The following is an 18585-nucleotide window of genomic DNA, read 5'->3' as shown; positions in this document are numbered from 1 at the left end:
ATTGAGAGAGTAAGAGGGAGTCTTACCCTGAGCATTGCCCACTTGATTTTATATATATATATATATATGTATATATACACACACACATATATATACACACACATATATGTATAATTATATGGGAAAGTAGCTATCAGGAATTCTAAGTCATATAGAAACTCTTAATTTGTTCTGCAAATTTGTCTTCTAACTTTGCCTTTAATTCTTTTGTTGTTATTGTTTTTGTTTATTTTGCAATGATTTTGTTATGTGCTTATTGCTTGACTGAGGACAGGCTGTTGTAGTTTAGAGAAAGGAATATGATTAAAAGGTATAACGCAGCCAGGTGGAAGCTTGGCTATTTAAACTGAGCTCAAGGCTACATTGTCCTGTATGAACCCTTTGGGTGAATTAAAAACAAACAAACAAACAAACAAGCTTCCCTTGGGCAGACTAGACGAGTGGAGATGCCCCCACTGGCGTCTCCAATCTGTTTTATACACTGAACAAGCTGAACAGCTACACATAGCCACCTGCCTGTTGGTCATTGTCAAGGATACCAGTGTAACATCATTTTGAGCAATTCCTAAGACCTCTTGTAGCTTTTTGTTTCAATTTATTTATTTATTTTTTTGTACCCACTTCCAAATTCCAGACTCCTGTTTCCCCAGACCTCTACTCTGAAGTCTGCCTCTGATAGCCTCACATTGAATGATCCTCTGAGTCACCTTCTACCATTTTGATTTTGGACATTTTTGCTATTTTTGTGGCTTTGTTTGCTTCTTTGGTCTCCATGACCCTGATATCTGGGAACGAGATTCCCAGCTCTGGGCTTGGCCCAGCAGAATCCAAAACCCCGCTCAGAGCAAGCCTACCCCAGGATCCTAGGGGAAGAGAGGAAATTAAAACAGCACCAAAGCTTTTAAATAATTTATGTAAATACCTCCAAGAACAACTTCAAATGTATCCGTGTGACCAGAAGCATCAGACAAAGGTAGAGTCAATGTGATGTTCTAAATGGCCATAGGACCTCACTGCATAAACTACAGGGCAAATTTGATTGCCTTTGGAGAAAAAATACATTGAACCAGCTGAGAAGTGAAAAGAATTACATCACAAAATGTTTCATTATGTGGAAATGGAAACTGCCTTATGTTAAAAAAAAACTCATGAATGTATGTTATACTAACAGTGACTGTTATTGATCACTCTTTGGCTGTACAAAGGGAGCAGGTAAGGAGATGTATTGGGACATCTACCACACTTCAGTAATCACATTCATTAAAGTACTATAGGAAAATCATTATTATAAATAAACATCCTTCCTCTCAATATTTTCTTCTAAAGGTCTGTTATTTCTAAAGAATTTACAATAAAACCCAATCTAAAATTTAAAATAATCTAAAAATTGTGGAAACAAAAACTAAGACTATCCCTTCCAACTCTGGCCATAGCTGTTAAAGTCTCATTAAATAATGCAAATACCTATTCCCAAACATAGCTGTCTTCAGAAATTCCCTTTTCACCATCCATCACCCACCATGATGTTTTCATCAGTTGCTTCTAACGATTTTGTTGCTGCTTCTGACTTGAAATTTTAAGGAGATGAATGAATTGATAAATGGATGAATGAATGCATGCTAACTTAGAACTGTCTTGTTCTGAGTGAATGGAAGTCAGTCAGATAGCACTGATGGGGAATGTGGGAAAAAAGAGTGCTCTTCTTTGTCCATATTAATGAAACTCTGTCTTGTTATAACTCAATAATTTTAGTAACTGATGGGAGACAGACGGCTGCAGTGAAGATAGGAATTTTAAAAGAGCTCAATGCTCAGGTTGCACAATTAGAACATGTTGTTAAGAGCTTTGACATTTTTATCCAATGAACTTAAATAATTTCACTGTAAATGGATTTTTAAAATTTATTTAAATGAAAGTAATGCATTAAAGTGGTAGTAAAAAATCTGAAGAATTGAAATCTTCCTTTGTCTAATCCAAACTCTTGACCAGCAATTTCAATCATTGATGATAACAATAGCTCCCTGATTACAATCTTTCATGTATCTTTCTAAAAATAATTGTAAAGATAAAAAAGCACATTTGTGTGTGTATATGTGTACATCATTTTTATTCACACTAATGGGATAGTACTGAAATACATTTATATACTTCACTTTTATCTGATGATAATATATTTTAGAAATCAATTTAAACCAGGAAATTGAGATCTACTTCATTTTTTATATTTTCAAAATGTATCTTAATTATTTCCAAAGCAATGGTAAAGATTAAGTTTTACCTATCCTGCCACTTATACCTAGATGCAACTATTTTATAAACTATTTTTTGTTTTAAAATCATTTGGTGATTAATTTAAGCTACTATATAATCACCTCTAAAATAACCTTTAAACAATTACTTTTGAGTCCCTTTTATGAAACATGATTATTTGTCTTGCTGACATTAATTCCCTCCCTCTCTTTCTAATTTTTGATAGCTATGTTGATTATCTTTATAATTTTGAATAATAGATTTATTACTATTTCTTGTTCCATGATCTTCAGTTAGGGCCTAGGATCCCCTATAGTTATCTTACCTTCTGAGGCAGAGACTACACCAAAATCCATCCTCCTTTACTTCCGCATTAAAACAGTTCTAGTTAAAATGTGGCTGCCCAACTAAGTACTATGGTTCTCAGAAAGACTTGTTGCTAAATGTAATCGTGTGACAGAATTCTTGCTAATACAACATGGTGTGGGAATGATATCTGTTAGCTTCTATACATTTGCTTAAAATAATATTATTACCTTCTGTGATGGTTAATACAGAGTGTCCACTTGATTGGATTGAAGGATGCAAAGTATTGATCCTGAGTGTGTCTGTGAGGGTGTTGCCATCATTTGAGTCAGTGGGCTGCGAAAGGCAGACCCACCTTAATCTGGGTGAGCTCAAGCTAATCAACTGCCAGTATGGCCAAAGTAAAATGCAGACAGAAGAACATGAAGACTAGACTGGCTTAGCCTCCAAGCCTACATCTTTCTCCTGAGCTGGGTGCTTCCTGCCCTTGAATATTGAACTCCAAGTTCTTCAGCTTTAGGACCCAAACTGACTTTCCTTGCTTCTCAGTTTGCAGACAGCCTATTTTGGGACCTTGTGATCATGTGAGTTAATACTCCTTAATAAACTCCCATATATATATATATACACACACACACACAAACACACACACATACACATATATATACACACATATATATACACATACATATATAGACACATATATATATACATATACATATATAGATACATATATGTGTTTTTATATATATATATGTATATATCCTATTATATAGAGAACCCTAACACACATTCTATTCTTTTCCCCTTCCTCTGGTTGAAAAGATGATCATTAGTGTGGCTTGGAAGCCATATGCTGAATATTGTAAAACTTCCATAGTCTTGGACTCTGAAAGATGGCATGGACCAGTTATTGACCAGGAATGTTGAGAATCCCATGAGAGGAAAATAAGCTTCTATTCTTTTTTGAGCCATAGCATTTTGGGAGGGTCTTTGTTATGATATGTTTTAAGTCTAAGAAATAAAATTTTTTCTTCCTCTGGCCATCTGTCTTTTCACTTTCCATCAGATCTATCATATGCAGCTCATTCATGTCCTGCTCAGATCATCTTAGCACTCTCTGTGCCAGTGCATACCACAGGGCTCTGCTGCAAATGACTGCCACTTTCAGTCTCAAGGCTTTCCCTCCTCTCACCTCTGAAAGTAATAGGAAGTTACACCCCAGGAGCAGTCCTTGGCCACCGATTGACTGGAGTTTAAAGAAAAATACTCCAGCTTTCCTGACGATTTCCTTGGGAAACATAATTTTGTGGCACGTTTTACATTGTCCACTAGAGTTCTCCAGCAAGATTGCATTCTAGTTGCCCACATATTTAACTTGATTGATAATACAGTCTTCTTTCCCTTTTTTGTATTATTTTCTTCTTCCCCTAACAACACTTTTTGGGAACATCTTTCAAAACTCTCAAATAAGCTGCTTATCCTCAATTTTTTTTTTTTTTTGAGACAGTTTCATTCTTGTTGTCCAGCCTCGAGTGCAATGGCACGATCTCAGCTCACCGCAACCTCTGCCTCCTAGGTTCAATCAGTTCTTCTGCCTCAGCCTCCCGAGTAGCTGGGAATTACAGGCATGTGCCACCATGCCCAAATAGTTTTGTGTTTTTAGTAGAGATGGGGTTTCTCCATGTTGGTCAGACTGGTCTCGAACTCCCAACCTCAGGTGATCGGCCCACCTCAGCTTCCCGAAGTGCTGGGATTACAGGCATGAGCCACCGTGCCTGGCCTTATTTTGAGATATGCTAGTTGAGGAACTCAAGGTAGTATGAAAAGTTCTGATCCTAATCTATCCCTTGATTAAAAAAATATCTGGAATTAGAGAGTTTTCCAGTCAGTTGGTGATAAGAACGCCATCAGAAATTGTTTCTGAGCTCTTGCAAATGGCCTTTTGAGGTAACCCTTAGAACCAGCTAATACAGGAGCTAAACACCTAGGCCTGGATCAGGGGTGGTTTGCTTGATATGTTGGTGCAAGCAGAAAAAGGAAAACTACCAGATTTGCTACTCAGAGGTAGAAAGATAGCAGTGAGGAAATGTCTTCCCTAATGGGCAAAACTTCATTCAGTACATCCTGTCATAAACTTTAGGGAAGGACGAAGTGGTCTGACATAAAGAAACTCCTCGAAACTGGTCCATGACTTAGTAACTGACAGATGTATACCCTGGCATGCACAGCATCATTATTGCTAAGGCTCTTACCTGTGATGACTTGTAATAAAATACAGGTGAAAGGGGATGCACTGGCTTATGCTGTAGCTCTAGCCCTTGAGAGACATGGTGGAAATGATTATTATTTACATCTTGGAGTTGATTGACTATTGTTAACTGCCCCAGATATCCTGAAGGAAGAATACGAGAGGCTTAGGTCAGCTACTAATTACCAAAGGATTGTGCAAAAGCTGGAAAGTCTCCATGGCAATAATAAAGAGAATCACAAATCTTGCACCAAAGGGAACAGGATCTGCTGAAAATCAGAAATTCCTGATTTTAATTGTTGTGCTCTTATGAAGATTTAAATTTACAGTCCTCTTACATCAATGTCAGTACTCTGAGAAGGAAGAAGTGGGACCCTTAGAGCTAGATGAAGATATGTGGGTGAATGGACTTGAAAAGCTTGAATCCCCATATTATCCCAGATAGTCTACATCAGCAAAAGTCCCCCCATCTCACCACCACTCCTTTCAAGAAGAGAGAATCCAACCTCTCCTTGTTTGCATGCTTACCTTCCTCAAGATCTTCCACTGCCTCACCCCATTGCCTTTAGACAAATAAGTAGAGTTGTTTCAGCATGGCCCAAGTAATGAAATACTGTACTGGAACAAAAGGAAAAGGATAATTTACCAGAAGAGCAGTAGGAACTGGCAGAAATATACTACCAGAAATTGGGATAATATGCCTCATAATTAATCTTGAAATGCTATATCAGAAGTAGGGGATGGGGTAATGGAATATAAGGCTACATAGTGAACACTAAGAATGTATTAGTCCATTTTCATACTGCTATGAAGATATACCTGAGACTTGATAATTTATAAGAAAAAGAGATTTAATGGAGTCACAGTTCCACATGGCTGGGGAAGCCTCACAGCCATGGTGGAAGCTAAGGAGGAACAAAGACACATCTTACATGGTGACAGGTGAGAGTGTGTGCAGGGGAACTGTCCTTTATAAAACTATCAGATCTCATGAGACTTACTCAGTAGCATGAGAACAGCACAGGCCAAACCTAACCCTATGATTCAACACCTCCCCATGACATGTGGGGATTATGGGAGTGACAATTCAAGATGAGATTTGGGTGAAGACACAGCTAAATCATATCATGCCACCCCTGATCCCTGACAAATCTCATGTCCTCACATTTCAAAACCAATCATGCCTTCCCAACAGCCCCTCAAAATCTTAACTCATTTTAGCATTAACTAAAAAGTCCACAGTCCAAAGTCTCATCTGAGATAAGACAGGTGTCTTCCACCTATGAGCTATAAAATCAAAAACAAGTTGGTAGGTTCTTAGATACAATGGGGATACAGGCATTGGGTAAATACACCCATTCCAGATTGGAGAAACTGGCCAAAAATGAAGGGGCTACAGGCCCCATGCAAGTCCAAAATCCAGTGAGGCAATCAATCTTAAGGCTCCAAAATGATCTCCTTTGACTCTGTCTCACATCCAGGTCACACTGATGCAAGAGGTGGGTTCCCATGGTTTTGGGCAGTTCCGCCCCTGTGGCTTAGCAGGGTACAGCACCCCTCCTGGATGCTTTCATGGACTGGCATTGAGTGTCTGTGGCTTTTCCAAGTGCACGGTCCAAGCTTTCAGGGGATCTATCATTCTGTGGTCTGGAGGATGGTGGTCATCTTCTCACAGTTTCACCAGGCAGTGCCCCAGTGGGGACTCTGTGTGGGAGCTCTGACCCCACATTCCCCTTCTGTACTGCCCTAGCAGAGGTTCTCCATGAGGATTCCACCACTGTAGCACACCTCTGCCTGGACACCCAGGTGTTTCCATATATCCTCTGAAATCTAGATGTAAGGTTTCCAGACCTCAATTCTTGATATCTATGTACCCGTAAGCATAACACCATATGTAATCTACCAAGGTTTGGGGCTTGCACCCTATGAAACAATGACTTGAGCTGGATGTTGGTCCCTTTTGGCCATGGCTGGAATGCAGGGCACCAAGTCCTGAGACTGCACAAAGCAGCAAGGCCCTGGCCCTGGCTCACAAAACCATTTTTCACTCCTAGGACTCCTAGCTTGTGATGCAAGGGTTGTGATGATGTCCTGGAGACATTTTCCCCATTATCATGGCAATTAACATTTGGCTTCTTATTACTTATGCAAATTTCTGCAGCCAACTTGAATTTCTTCTCAGAAAGTGTTTTATTTTCTTTTCTATCACGTCGTCAGGCTACAAAGTTTCCAAACTTTTATAGTGTGCTTCCCTTTTAAACATAAGTTCCAAGTACAAATTATATTTTTGTGAATGAATAAAACTGAATGCTTTTAAGAGCACTCAAGTCACATCTTGAAACCTTTGCTGCTTAGAAAATTTTTCCACCAGATACCCTCAATCATCTCTCTCCAGTTAAAAGTTCACAGATTTCTAGGGCAGGGGCAAAATGCCACCAGTCTCTTTGCTGAAGCATAGCAAGAATCATATTTACTCTAGTTCCCAATAAGTTCCTTACCTCCATCTGAGACCACCGCAGTCTGAACGTTTTGGTGAAGACCATTTAACAAATCTCTAGGAAGCTCCAAACTTTGCTGCATCTTCTTGTCTTCTTCTGAGACCTCCAAAGTGCTCCAGCCTCTGTGTGTTATCCAGTTCCAAAGTTAATTCCAAATTTTCAGGTATCTTAATAGCAGTGCCCCACTCTTGGTACCAATTTACTATATTAGTCTATTTTCATACTGCTATGAAGAAATACCTGAGACTGGGTGGTTTAAAAAATAACATGAGATTTAATGGACTCACAATTCCACATGGCTGGGGAGGCCTTACAATCATGACAGAAGGCAAAGGAGGAACAAAGGCATGTCTTACATGGTGGCAGACAAGAAGTGGCAGGCAAGAGAGTGTGTGCAGGGGAATTGCCCTTTATAAAACCATCAGATTTTGTGAGACTTATTCACTACCACAAGAACACCTTGGAAAAAAACCCACCCCTATGATTCAATCACCTCCTACTGGGTCCCTCACACGACACATGGGATTATGAGAGCTATAATTCGAGATGACATTTGAGTAGGGACATAGCCAAACCATATCAATGGAGATGGGGTAGTAGTCTCTCATAACTCAGGATTAAAATTCTGGAAATGTGATCATGAGCTGCTTCTATTATATTATTGGGTTAACTGTTTAAAGCTTGGAATGGTAGCCTAAAGTAAATAAACTTGCCTTAGCAGAGTGTGACAGAAGGGGTGAAAACCTCAGAGAATCAAGCTTGTCAAAATGAATGTATTATATAAATCTGGAAAATACATCATCTAAGTATGTTTCCTGGAGGGGCCTAGAGGGCGCTCTTTTTACTAAAATGATAAGGAATTCACCATTGACAAAGGTGCCAACACTGATGACAAGTATAGTTGTGACTGTGTCTATGATTCTGGGTTGATGATAGAAGATTTTTATATGGAACTTGTGCCTTTGGGGTCAATATGGATAATAAAATCATGGCATATTTGATATCAGGTGACAGCATCTAACCATCAGTAGCAAAGCATATCTACTTATAATGATGGGTAGCAAGGTCTGGATGACATGCAGAGGACCTACACTGCAGCTCCATTATATGTAATAGATCATAGAGCTAGGGATGAGATAGACAGGTAGCCAGCAACCAGCATTATTTGACCTGTATCAGGGTCAGCCGACTACAGCCTGTTGGTCAAATCCAGTCTTTTTTCTGTGAAACATGACCATGTCCATTTATTTACCTACTGTTTATGGCTGTTTTGTGCTATGCTGGCAAAGTTAAGTAGATAAAACAGAAACCGTATGGCCTACAAAACTATGAAATATTTACTGTCTAGATCTTTACAGGAGAAGTTAGGACCCTGTCCTGTATAATCAAAGAAGGTCAAGAACAAGTGAGAAGATTGATGTCAGCTTCTATAATGGAAAATCACAATCCTTGTTTCGAGACCTTAGCCAGTTTTCATACTCAGAATTATTGATTGAAGGAGAGGAAGAACTCATAAGAAGGAATATACATAAGAAGCAATAGCAATCCCCCACCACCATTCCTTTTCTCTAATAAGATAGCATACATTGGGAAAAGGAGAAATACATAGATCTCCCGAGAGAGCACTTAGATGCAGATTCTGTGCTGACATTAACACCAGAGTACCATAAAATCAACATGGCCACCCTTGTCAAGGGAGGCATACAGAGGCCAAGTGATAAATGAAGTCCTAATTCACATCCATTTCACATACATACAGTGTAGTAATTTTTCTGGTATCTGAGGCAATATTCAGTTTGGGTAAAGTTTTTAGATGTATAAACCTCACACTGGTTCCTTCACCAGAGACTCTTTTTGTTGTTTGTACCAACGAACTCTTCCTAAGCTCACAGGCACATTGTCTTTGAGGATTCCTTGAGAATAGCTGATGGAATTGCAAAACACCTAGGCCTGGATCACGGTTGGAATGTTTAAATGTTTGTTCAAAGAAAGAAAGTACTTCTGTCACACCGCTTTCACTTGGGGTGGCACTAAAATTTGGCAGTGAATAAAAAGTTTTCTACTGGGCAGAGGCTTACTCAGTATACTCGACATTAATTTTATGTTAAGAAAGTAGTGGTTTGAGATACTCAAAATACTGGGAAGAACTGAGTAGCTTGACAGCTTGTTAAGGAATCTGGAAAATGCAAGTGTCAATTGAAAACAAGAAGATATAGGCAAGAGGCAGGCAAATGGACACATATGGGAGTGATACAAAAGCTTGTTTATTATTATTATTATTTTTTGCTTTAGGACAGTTCTCACTAGATATGTCAATTTCAAAGAAGTTACTAAAATCAGGTGGACAGAGTTACTCATTTCATATACACTAACCAGCCTCTGTTCTTCTAACCTAGTATAGACATGAGTGGCCCATGAATAGAGAAGCCATGTTGGCAGGGATTTTGGCTGTCGAAAAGACCAATAGCATGAGTTCCCTTTTGCTAAGGATTATCTACTGCTGAATGTCTGACTACAGAGGTATCACACAGCCACAGAGGTATCACTAAACTGCTAATACGGTATCATCTTTTGAGGAATCCAACCAGTAATTTGGTGGCTAGTTAATTATATTGATAACAGTTCTTTCTTACTGAGATTGATATGCCTTCCCTGCCTATAGTGCCTCAGCTAATAGCATTGTCTGAAGGTTCAAAGAGTATCTGATTTATTGTTAATGGATCCTCATATAATATCACCTAGGATTAAGAACCCACTATTGGATTAAGGCAGTATAACAAGGGGCACATGATCGTGAGTTCCAAAGGTCAGAAACTGTTGGCCTTATAGAGTGTTGGAAGAGCCTCTCAAAGTGCACATAAGGTGTCATCTGGAAAGGACATCCTTCAGTATTGAGCATTGTTCTTCAAAATGCAGTATATACTTTAAATCAATGGTCATTTTATGCTACTGTGATGCAAATAGCTAAAGTACATGGGTCTATGAAACAATTGGTGGAAGTATAATAGAATGTCTCCAACTCAACATTACTCCTCTTTATTCTTGTCCTTACAATTTAGTCTCTATTAGACTAAAATTTTTGGTTCCTTTATGAGGTAAGGGGAGGGATGGTGGTACAACTGGGAGCATAGTGAATATTCAACTAAATACAAACTGAATCTGCTACCTGATGATTTTAGGCTACTTATGCCAGCAGACCAACAGGCAAATAAAGGAATGACTATACTGCCAGGAGTAGTTGACCTGATTATTGCATAGACACCATGCTGCTGTAACATATTTGGGCAGTGAGAAGTATTTCAGGGCTCAGGAGACCTAGTAGGTTGCCTCTTGCTGCTTTCATTCTCAATGATAATCATAAATGAGAAATTGCAGTAAACAAGGTTTGACAAGGGCACAATGACCAGGGGCTCAGATACTTCGTGATAAAGGTCTGGGATACCCACCAAACATGCAATCTAGAATAACAGAATAATGTTCAATGGTGAGAGAAATCTAGAATGAATGCATAAAATAGAGAATAAATATCTAAAACAGTAGCTTGTCCCATGAAGTTTCCTAACTTATAAGTTATTTTTCTTTTTTTTCCACTAGAAATTTTGACTGTCCACTAGCCAAAAACAGAATAAATATCTAAAACAGTAGCTTGTCCCATGAAGTTTCCTAACTTGTAAGTCATTTTTCTTTTTTTTCCCCTAGAAATTTTGACTCTCCACTAGCCTAAAGATGAAATGATAGCTCTTAGTAATATAACCTTGTGAGTAGATATGTGAGTAGATCAGAATATGTGAGTAATATAATATGTGAGTAGATCTGAACAATGCAAGATGTGGACATTAGCAGAAACTGTTGGCACTCATCTAATATTTCTTTAGCATTATCATTCCCATACGTTGTTTCTTGCATCTGAAAACACCTCTGACTTTGCATGAGGGCTTCCTCTCCAGCCTCCCACAGGGCAGGCCGTACGTATTAAGCTTTGGCATGTGGCAGGTGAGATTTGGAAGACACATACCCCAGTATCCTTACCCCTCTGTGGAAAGCAACTCTGAGGCTGGATTAATCTCAGTTTTCCGGTAGGAATGAGGCTCAGACATCCACAGAGATAATGTGCTTAATAATAATCCTTTTATTGTCTTTCTTCCTGTCCCTGTCTCCTTTCCTCATTTCTCTCTTGCTTTTTCCTGGAATTAGCTCTAGTAAAATACCTGCACTGAAATCTTTATCCTAGGGTCTCATTTCAGAAAAATTCAGCTTTAACATAATGCATTTTTCATGTTACAATACTTTACATTCTGTTTGGTCATTATAATTAGTTTTAAAGGCTTTGTTTAAAAAAAAAAAAAAGGGAAAGCACAAAGCCAAAAGGCACTAAACAGAGGTCACATGATTAAGATTAATGATATAGTGTTTGCTACATGACAACATAGAATCATAATTTCTTTTCCATATGTCCAATGTTAAGGCTTCTGCACCACTTAAAGAAAAAATCTGAAATCAAATTGATTCTCTTTTCTCCCATTGCATCAGTTTACTTTAAAATATGCATTTTGATTTATTTTACATATTTCGTTTCAGGTGTTGGAGCTCAGGAAATGATAGCCCAAAATACGCCACTTTGCACTTCAAACCAAGAGCACCTTGAGAGCAGCAAATGCAGGAACGGACTTTTTCTGAAGTTCCCTTATGTGACTTAAGTTCCCTTATGTGATGTTCCTCTAGAAGGAATGCAATTGTCATGAGCCCCCATCCCTATCATCTCATCAAAGTGGAAATATTAACTCATAGGAAAGGATACTAAAGGTCCACATTGTCTATTCTTCTGACAACTGATACCTCAGAAATTATATTTATGTTACAGGGTAACTTTTGTTTATCATGCATTTCCTCCCCTCACCCTCCCATTGCTTATGTTGCCAACTCCCCTTGAGAAGCCCCAAGCCCCTATTTCTTCCTGCAGCTCAAAATGCTATTTAAGCTTCAACCATCTGGCCTTTCTTTGAGTCTCATATTTTGTGTGGATCCCATGCATATGTGCACATAATAAATTTGTAAGTCTTTTCTCCTATTAATCTGTCTGCTGTCAGTTTGTTCCAAAGACTGAAATTATCAAAACTTCAGAAAGTGGAAGAAAAGTTTCCCTCCCCTCTGCAGTTTCAGTGAGAAGCCAGGCGAACAAATCTCTCTGCTCACTCTGAAGGCTGTGAGACCCTGAGACTTGACGAAGCTGACAAAAGGTAAGAATTATTGTTAAGTCAGTCTCCTGGCTTTCTGCCTGTGGAGTCTAGTTGAGCAAGTGGCGGGAGTCTCTCTTTTTCCTTTCCAAATGTAGATTAGCAGGAAAAAAAGTGTATGTAAATGAGTTCTTGTATAGCAACTTTGGTGTTTTTATTTTTAGTGTGAGTATTTCTGTTTTATGAACCTTTCCCTCTCATAGATGGTCTTTATTTTTCTTTGTATTCATCTTTTGTGTCATTTTGTTATAAAGAGAAAAGCTAAAGCACATAGGCTTAGGTCCAGTAAACCAGCTGTTCAAGTCAGCCTTGAACTGGTGAGTTCACAGTTCTCATCAGAGCAGCTTCTCCTTAGGCAAACTTTCCTGTGGGTGCCCAACACAAAAACTGGATGACAGGTTCTCCTTTTATATTGTTTTGTGTCTTGGGAGCTTGGCTTTCTGACCCAGTGAGGAAGGACGTCTCTTTCTTGTTTCTGCCACCCATAGGGGTGCAATTGTCAGGTTGCATCTGACAGCTAGTCAAAAAGGGTCATAACCCAAGACAAAAAGTACCAAGCAACATTCTCTTTGTCAGGCTGTTCCAACTCTCAGGGCAGTTTATCTTAAGAGGCCCCAGTCCATAAAGGCTTTTGTCATCATAACCTCTGCTGCCTGGAGAGTGCTAAGAAAGCCCAATCCCAATAACGTCTGCCCAGCCAGTGTCACAGATGATCAGGTTTGTGACTGGAGGCACTCCATGTGGCACCCCATGTGCCCGTAGGAATCTGGAGAGGCTGTATTCACAAACGCAATCCTTAACTGTCTGTGGTAATGAAAAGTTTCTTTGCTTTCTTATTCTGTCTCCGGGAGTAAACTTTCTAAATTGGTGGCAGGGCTGCATCTTGTGTACCCACTTTGACAATGCCATGGTATTCTAAATCTGAAAAGTTACCTCCATGTCTTTCCATGAGGAAGGATTATTGGTTTCAGTCACTTTTGGAATAAATTGGCTATGTTTTAAAAGATGTTTTTGAGAAAAGATTTTTTAAGAAAATATTTTCTCAAAATCTTTGAGAACTTTTTTTTTATGAAAAGATCAAATTAAAAAGAGGACACAAAGAAATGTAACGGCTAACTTTAGAGAATTTCTTGGCAAAATTAAAAGCAGAAATCAGTTAAAATTCATAAATTCCCTTCCTCTGAGCTGAAAATCTTCTGGATCTCTGAGCCCCTGGTTTAAAATTTCCTTCCTCTGAATGTGGCTCTGTTTCGTCAGGAAATTTCTATAGTTCCAGAGAAAAACTTTTATAAGAATTATTTTGAATTAATTTGCAAAAATTAGTTTAAATTAATTGTTTTGAATTGGTCTGACTCTTGATATTTTGGGTACCCATTTGTTAGTGATCCTCTTTTCTCCTATGAATAGCTTTTGTTTTCCTGTTTATCTTAGCAACTGATGTCTTTTTTAAAACTCTCTGTCTATTGTGGGGATACAGGTTATAGGACCTTTATGTGTAGGTTACCAACCAAAAGGTTGAGAGCTCTAAGAATATGGCTGGACAGAAATGTGAGTAGTACCTCATTTATGGATAAGTACACTAACTGTTGAAGATTTTCTTTCTTTTTGTCTATTTTTGGGATCTCTAAAGGACTGGATCTTTTTGCTTTCTCTTAGGAAATCTTGGTTAAAGCCATTAAAAGACTGAATAATTTTGCCTTGCATATTAGTTTTGGTCTTGAGTCACTTGTAGATATACCTTCGGGTTAGTACTTTGGTTTATATTCAGAGTGTGATAGGATTTTTTTTCTTTTTTTTTTTGTCTTCTCTCCTAAGCTAAAATGGAACTGCATACTCAGAATATAAGAAGCAAGCTTATTAAAATATTTCAAAGATGAACAGCTCTAAATCTAAAACAGATAAATCTTTTGATTTATATTGTAGTGGGAAATCTCCTGATTAAAAAAAAAACAGTTTAAAGACAATGCAATTAGATGGATGGGTCAGTCCATTGGTATCATTCAATCTGCATCACAATTCTTTGAAGAGTTAAAAGCAACTGTTAGGGTTTTACAAACTGAGTCTTTTACAAAAACAGGAATGTGCGTTTAGAGGCAATTTGAAGCCTACCTATTTTTATCAACCCCAAAACCTCAGCTATCCATTTCAGGATGCCTGCAGACACTGTAAAATGTCAGAATATTGGAACTGAAATTGTCCTGCACTTAAGATAATAAAGGAAATACAATTTTAAAAAGAGCTCTGTGGTCAGAAGTCAGCTTAATTCAAAACTGATATTCAGGCTATGGTTTTTTGTTTTGTTTTGTTTTGTTTGGCACTCTGATTCTCTCTATAGGATCCTGCTTTTCCCATGTGAACATCTCAGTCAACTGAATTTCTCTCTTCTCCTAGCCATGCTAACTATATACTCTGCTCCCTATGTCTGCTTTATTTACTGCAACGATTTTTGCTGAGGATAATATAAAACGTCATTGGCCTCTTTTGTAGACTTAAGATCTTTCCAAACTGGCTCCTCTAAGACTTGTTCGTTCTTTCATTTCCTTCTGCTCTGCCTTCCTTTCCCACCCTCAATCTTCCAGCTGGTCCCCTTGAATCCATGGTATGTTCCCCATCAAGTCCCTGCTTTCTTCATTTGGTGGTCTGTGGGTGAAAATTACTAAGAGGATACATGAGGGGAGTAAGAATTATTCACGTTTCTTTTTCCTTTGTTTTGAGACAAAGTCTTGCTCTGTCATCCAGGCTGGAGTCCAGTGGTGTGAACGTGTCTCACTGCAACCTCGACCTCTTGGGCTCAAGTAATCCTCCCACCTTGGGCTCCAGAGTAGCTGACACTACAGGTGCACACCACTATGCCTGGCTAACTTCTGTTATTTTTTGTAGAAATGACGTTTTGCCACATTGCACATGATGATCTCAAACTCCTAAGCTCAAGTCCACCTCCCGTGCCCAACTGGATTCACATTTCCATAACCAAATGTAGTTAGACTTCTGAACCTTCTCTCGGTCCATCTGTGTATTTCTTTGTAAAATTCTGTAATGAAATTCTATAATTTTGTGTTACTTGGGCATCCATTTTAAATCCTCCTCTATGTCTGACCTTACTGACACACCCTAAAATCCTTCTTGGAAAAACTTGCATTATTTTCTCTTTACCTTTGATATGTTAATTTCCTATCCCATCTTCTCTAGAACTTAGTAGCTATCTTTTGGAAATAAATTTCAGGGTAATGACTCACCAGAAAAATTAAATCATTTAAAACTTGACCAAATAAAAAATATTGAAGGTGTTCTTACTATTAGTAAAGGGCTTTAGCCATGTGAACTGGTTCACTTAACTTGCAAAAGCACAATTTGGATGCAACTGTTCTTTATAAACTGTTGAGTTTTATGTTATTTTACCTGTCTCATAGCTAAAATTTGTTAAATGAAGCCTATAAGACCTTTATGTATGTCTGTATTTTTATGTATACATGTGTACATATTTGTTGTATTTTGTGTAAACATTGAACCCATCTTTACAGAATTATGATGGCAAGAGAAATATGACATAGTTAACTCTATCTTGCTTCTAACCTCTAAGCTGTCCTTGCTATGCCTGGGGATAGGCCAAGTCAACTTTGGAAGAAATTTAGTTTATAGTTTCAATTTAAAGCAAGACTGATAATAGCCATTTCCAAAACTAAAATGCCTTTGTAAAACTAATGAAAGTCCACAAGGTTAAGTTTATGAGAGGGACCTTTATTTTGTTAAGATACAGGCATAGGTAAATAATAAGCAGACATTCTTCCAGAAGAGAAACTCAAGCCTGCTGCAGAATTTTGCATAAGTAATGAGGAGCCAAATGTTAATCACCAAGCAATGGGGAAAATGTCTCCAGGGCATGTCAGAGACCTTTGTAACAACCTCTCCCATCACAAGCCCAGAGGTTTAGGAAGAAAAAATGGTTTTGTGAGCCAGGCCCAGGGTCCCTCTGTTGTGTGCAGTCTAGGCACTTGGAGCCCTGCATTCCAGCTGCTCCAGCCATAACTAAAAGGAGCCAAAATACAGCTTGGGCTGTTGCTTCAGAAGGTAGAAGTCCCAAGCATTGGCATCTGCCATGCAGGGTTGAGCCTGTGGGTGTACAAAAGTCAAGAATTAAGATTTGGAGACCACTGCCTAGGTTTCAGAGGATGTATGGAAATGCCTGCATGCCCAGGCAGGAGTTTGCTTTGGGGTGGTGGGGGGCGGGGGGGAGGCTCATGGATAACCTCTGCTAGGGCAGTGCAGAAGGGAAATGTGGGGTCAGAGTTCCCACACAGAGTCCCTACTAGGGCATCACCTAATGGAGCTATGAGAAGAGGACCACTCTCCTCCAGACCCCAGAATGGTTGATCCACGGACAGCTTGCACTGTGTATCTGGAAAAGCCACAGACACTCAATGCCAGCCCATAAAAGCAGTCAGGAGGGAGGTTATAACCCACAAAGTCACAAGGGTGGAGCTGCCACATGTGGGAGCCTACCTCTTGCGTCAGTGTGATCTGGATGTGAGACATGGAGTTAAAGGAGATAATTTTGGATCTTTAGGATTTGACTGTCGCACTGGATTTCGGACTTGCATGAGGTATGTAGCCCCTCTGTTTTGGCCAATTTCTTTTATTCAGAATGTTTGTATTTATCTAATGCCTATACACCCGTTGTATCTAGGAAGTAACTAACTTGCTTTTGATTTTACAGACTCATAGGTAGAAGAGACTTGCCTTGTCTTAGTTGAGACTTTAGACTATGGACTTTAGAGTTAATGCTGAAATAAGTTAAGACTTTGGGGGACTGTTGGGAAGGCATTCTTGGTTTTGAAATGTGAGGACATGAGATTTGGGAGGGGTTAGGGAAAGACTGATATGGTTTGGCTCTATGTCCCCATGTAAAACTCTTCTTGTAGCTTCCATAATTCCCACATGTTGTGGGAGGGACCTGGTGGGAGATAGTTGAATCATGGAGGTGGGACTTTCCCATGCTCTTCTGCTGTTCTTGTGCTAGTGAATGAATCTCACAAAATCTGATATTTTAAAAAATAGGAGTTTCCTTGCACAAGCTCTTTGTCTGTCCTTGCCCACTGCCGTTCATGTAAGACATGACTTTTCCTTTTGCCTTCCACTATGACTGTGAAGCTTCCCCAGCCATGTGGAACTGTAAGCCCATTAAAGCTCTTTGTCTTGTAAATTGCCTAGTCTTTGGTATGTCTTTATCAGCAGCATGAAAATGGACTACTGCAGTACACAAGGACGATTTTTCGTATCTCAATGATGATGGCATTCTCAACCAATTAGCATCCCTCTTTCCCTAGTCCCCCTCCCACCAAACTGTCCTTGAAAATCTCTAACCTCCATGGGGAGATTGATTTGAGTCACAACTTCATCTACATGGCTTGGCTAGCTTCACATCAATTAAACTTTTTCTTTACTGCAGTGCCATGGACTCATTGAATTTGTTTTGTCTGTCCATCAGGCAGAACAAACAATTAGGTAATTACAACATGGTTTGGAATCTCTTCACAAAATCCTATTAATGGAGGGTGGGAAGAGGGAGAGGAGCCAAATAATAAAAATAATAATAATAGCCATTGGATACTAGGTTTAGTACTTGTGTGATAAAATAATCTGTACAACAAACCCCTGTGACACAAGTTTACCTATATAACAAACCTGCACATGTACTCCTGAATCTAATAGAGTACACAATAGAGTATCTTCATGTTTGAAGGTGAGAACTGGAAGCCCTGAATATCTAGAGCAGTGGTTCTCAACCAGGGACAATTTCCACTCCCCATGAAACATCTGTCAATGGCTGAAAACCCATTTCATTGTACAATATAGTTTGAAGTCAGGCAATGTGATGCCTGCAGATTTGTTTTTTTTTTTTTTTTGCTTAGTTTTGCTTTGGCTGTGCAGGCTCTTTTTTGGTTCCATATGAATTTTAGCATTATCTTTTCTAATTCTGTGAAGAATGATGGTGGCATTTTGCTGTGAATTGTATTGAATTTGTAGATTGGATTTGGCTGTATGGTCA

This window comes from Trachypithecus francoisi, unplaced genomic scaffold (genome assembly GCF_009764315.1).
Source record: "Trachypithecus francoisi isolate TF-2019V2 unplaced genomic scaffold, Tfra_2.0 Lachesis_group11, whole genome shotgun sequence".
Lineage (NCBI taxonomy): Eukaryota > Metazoa > Chordata > Mammalia > Primates > Cercopithecidae > Trachypithecus > Trachypithecus francoisi.
This window is presented reverse-complemented; position numbering follows the sequence as displayed.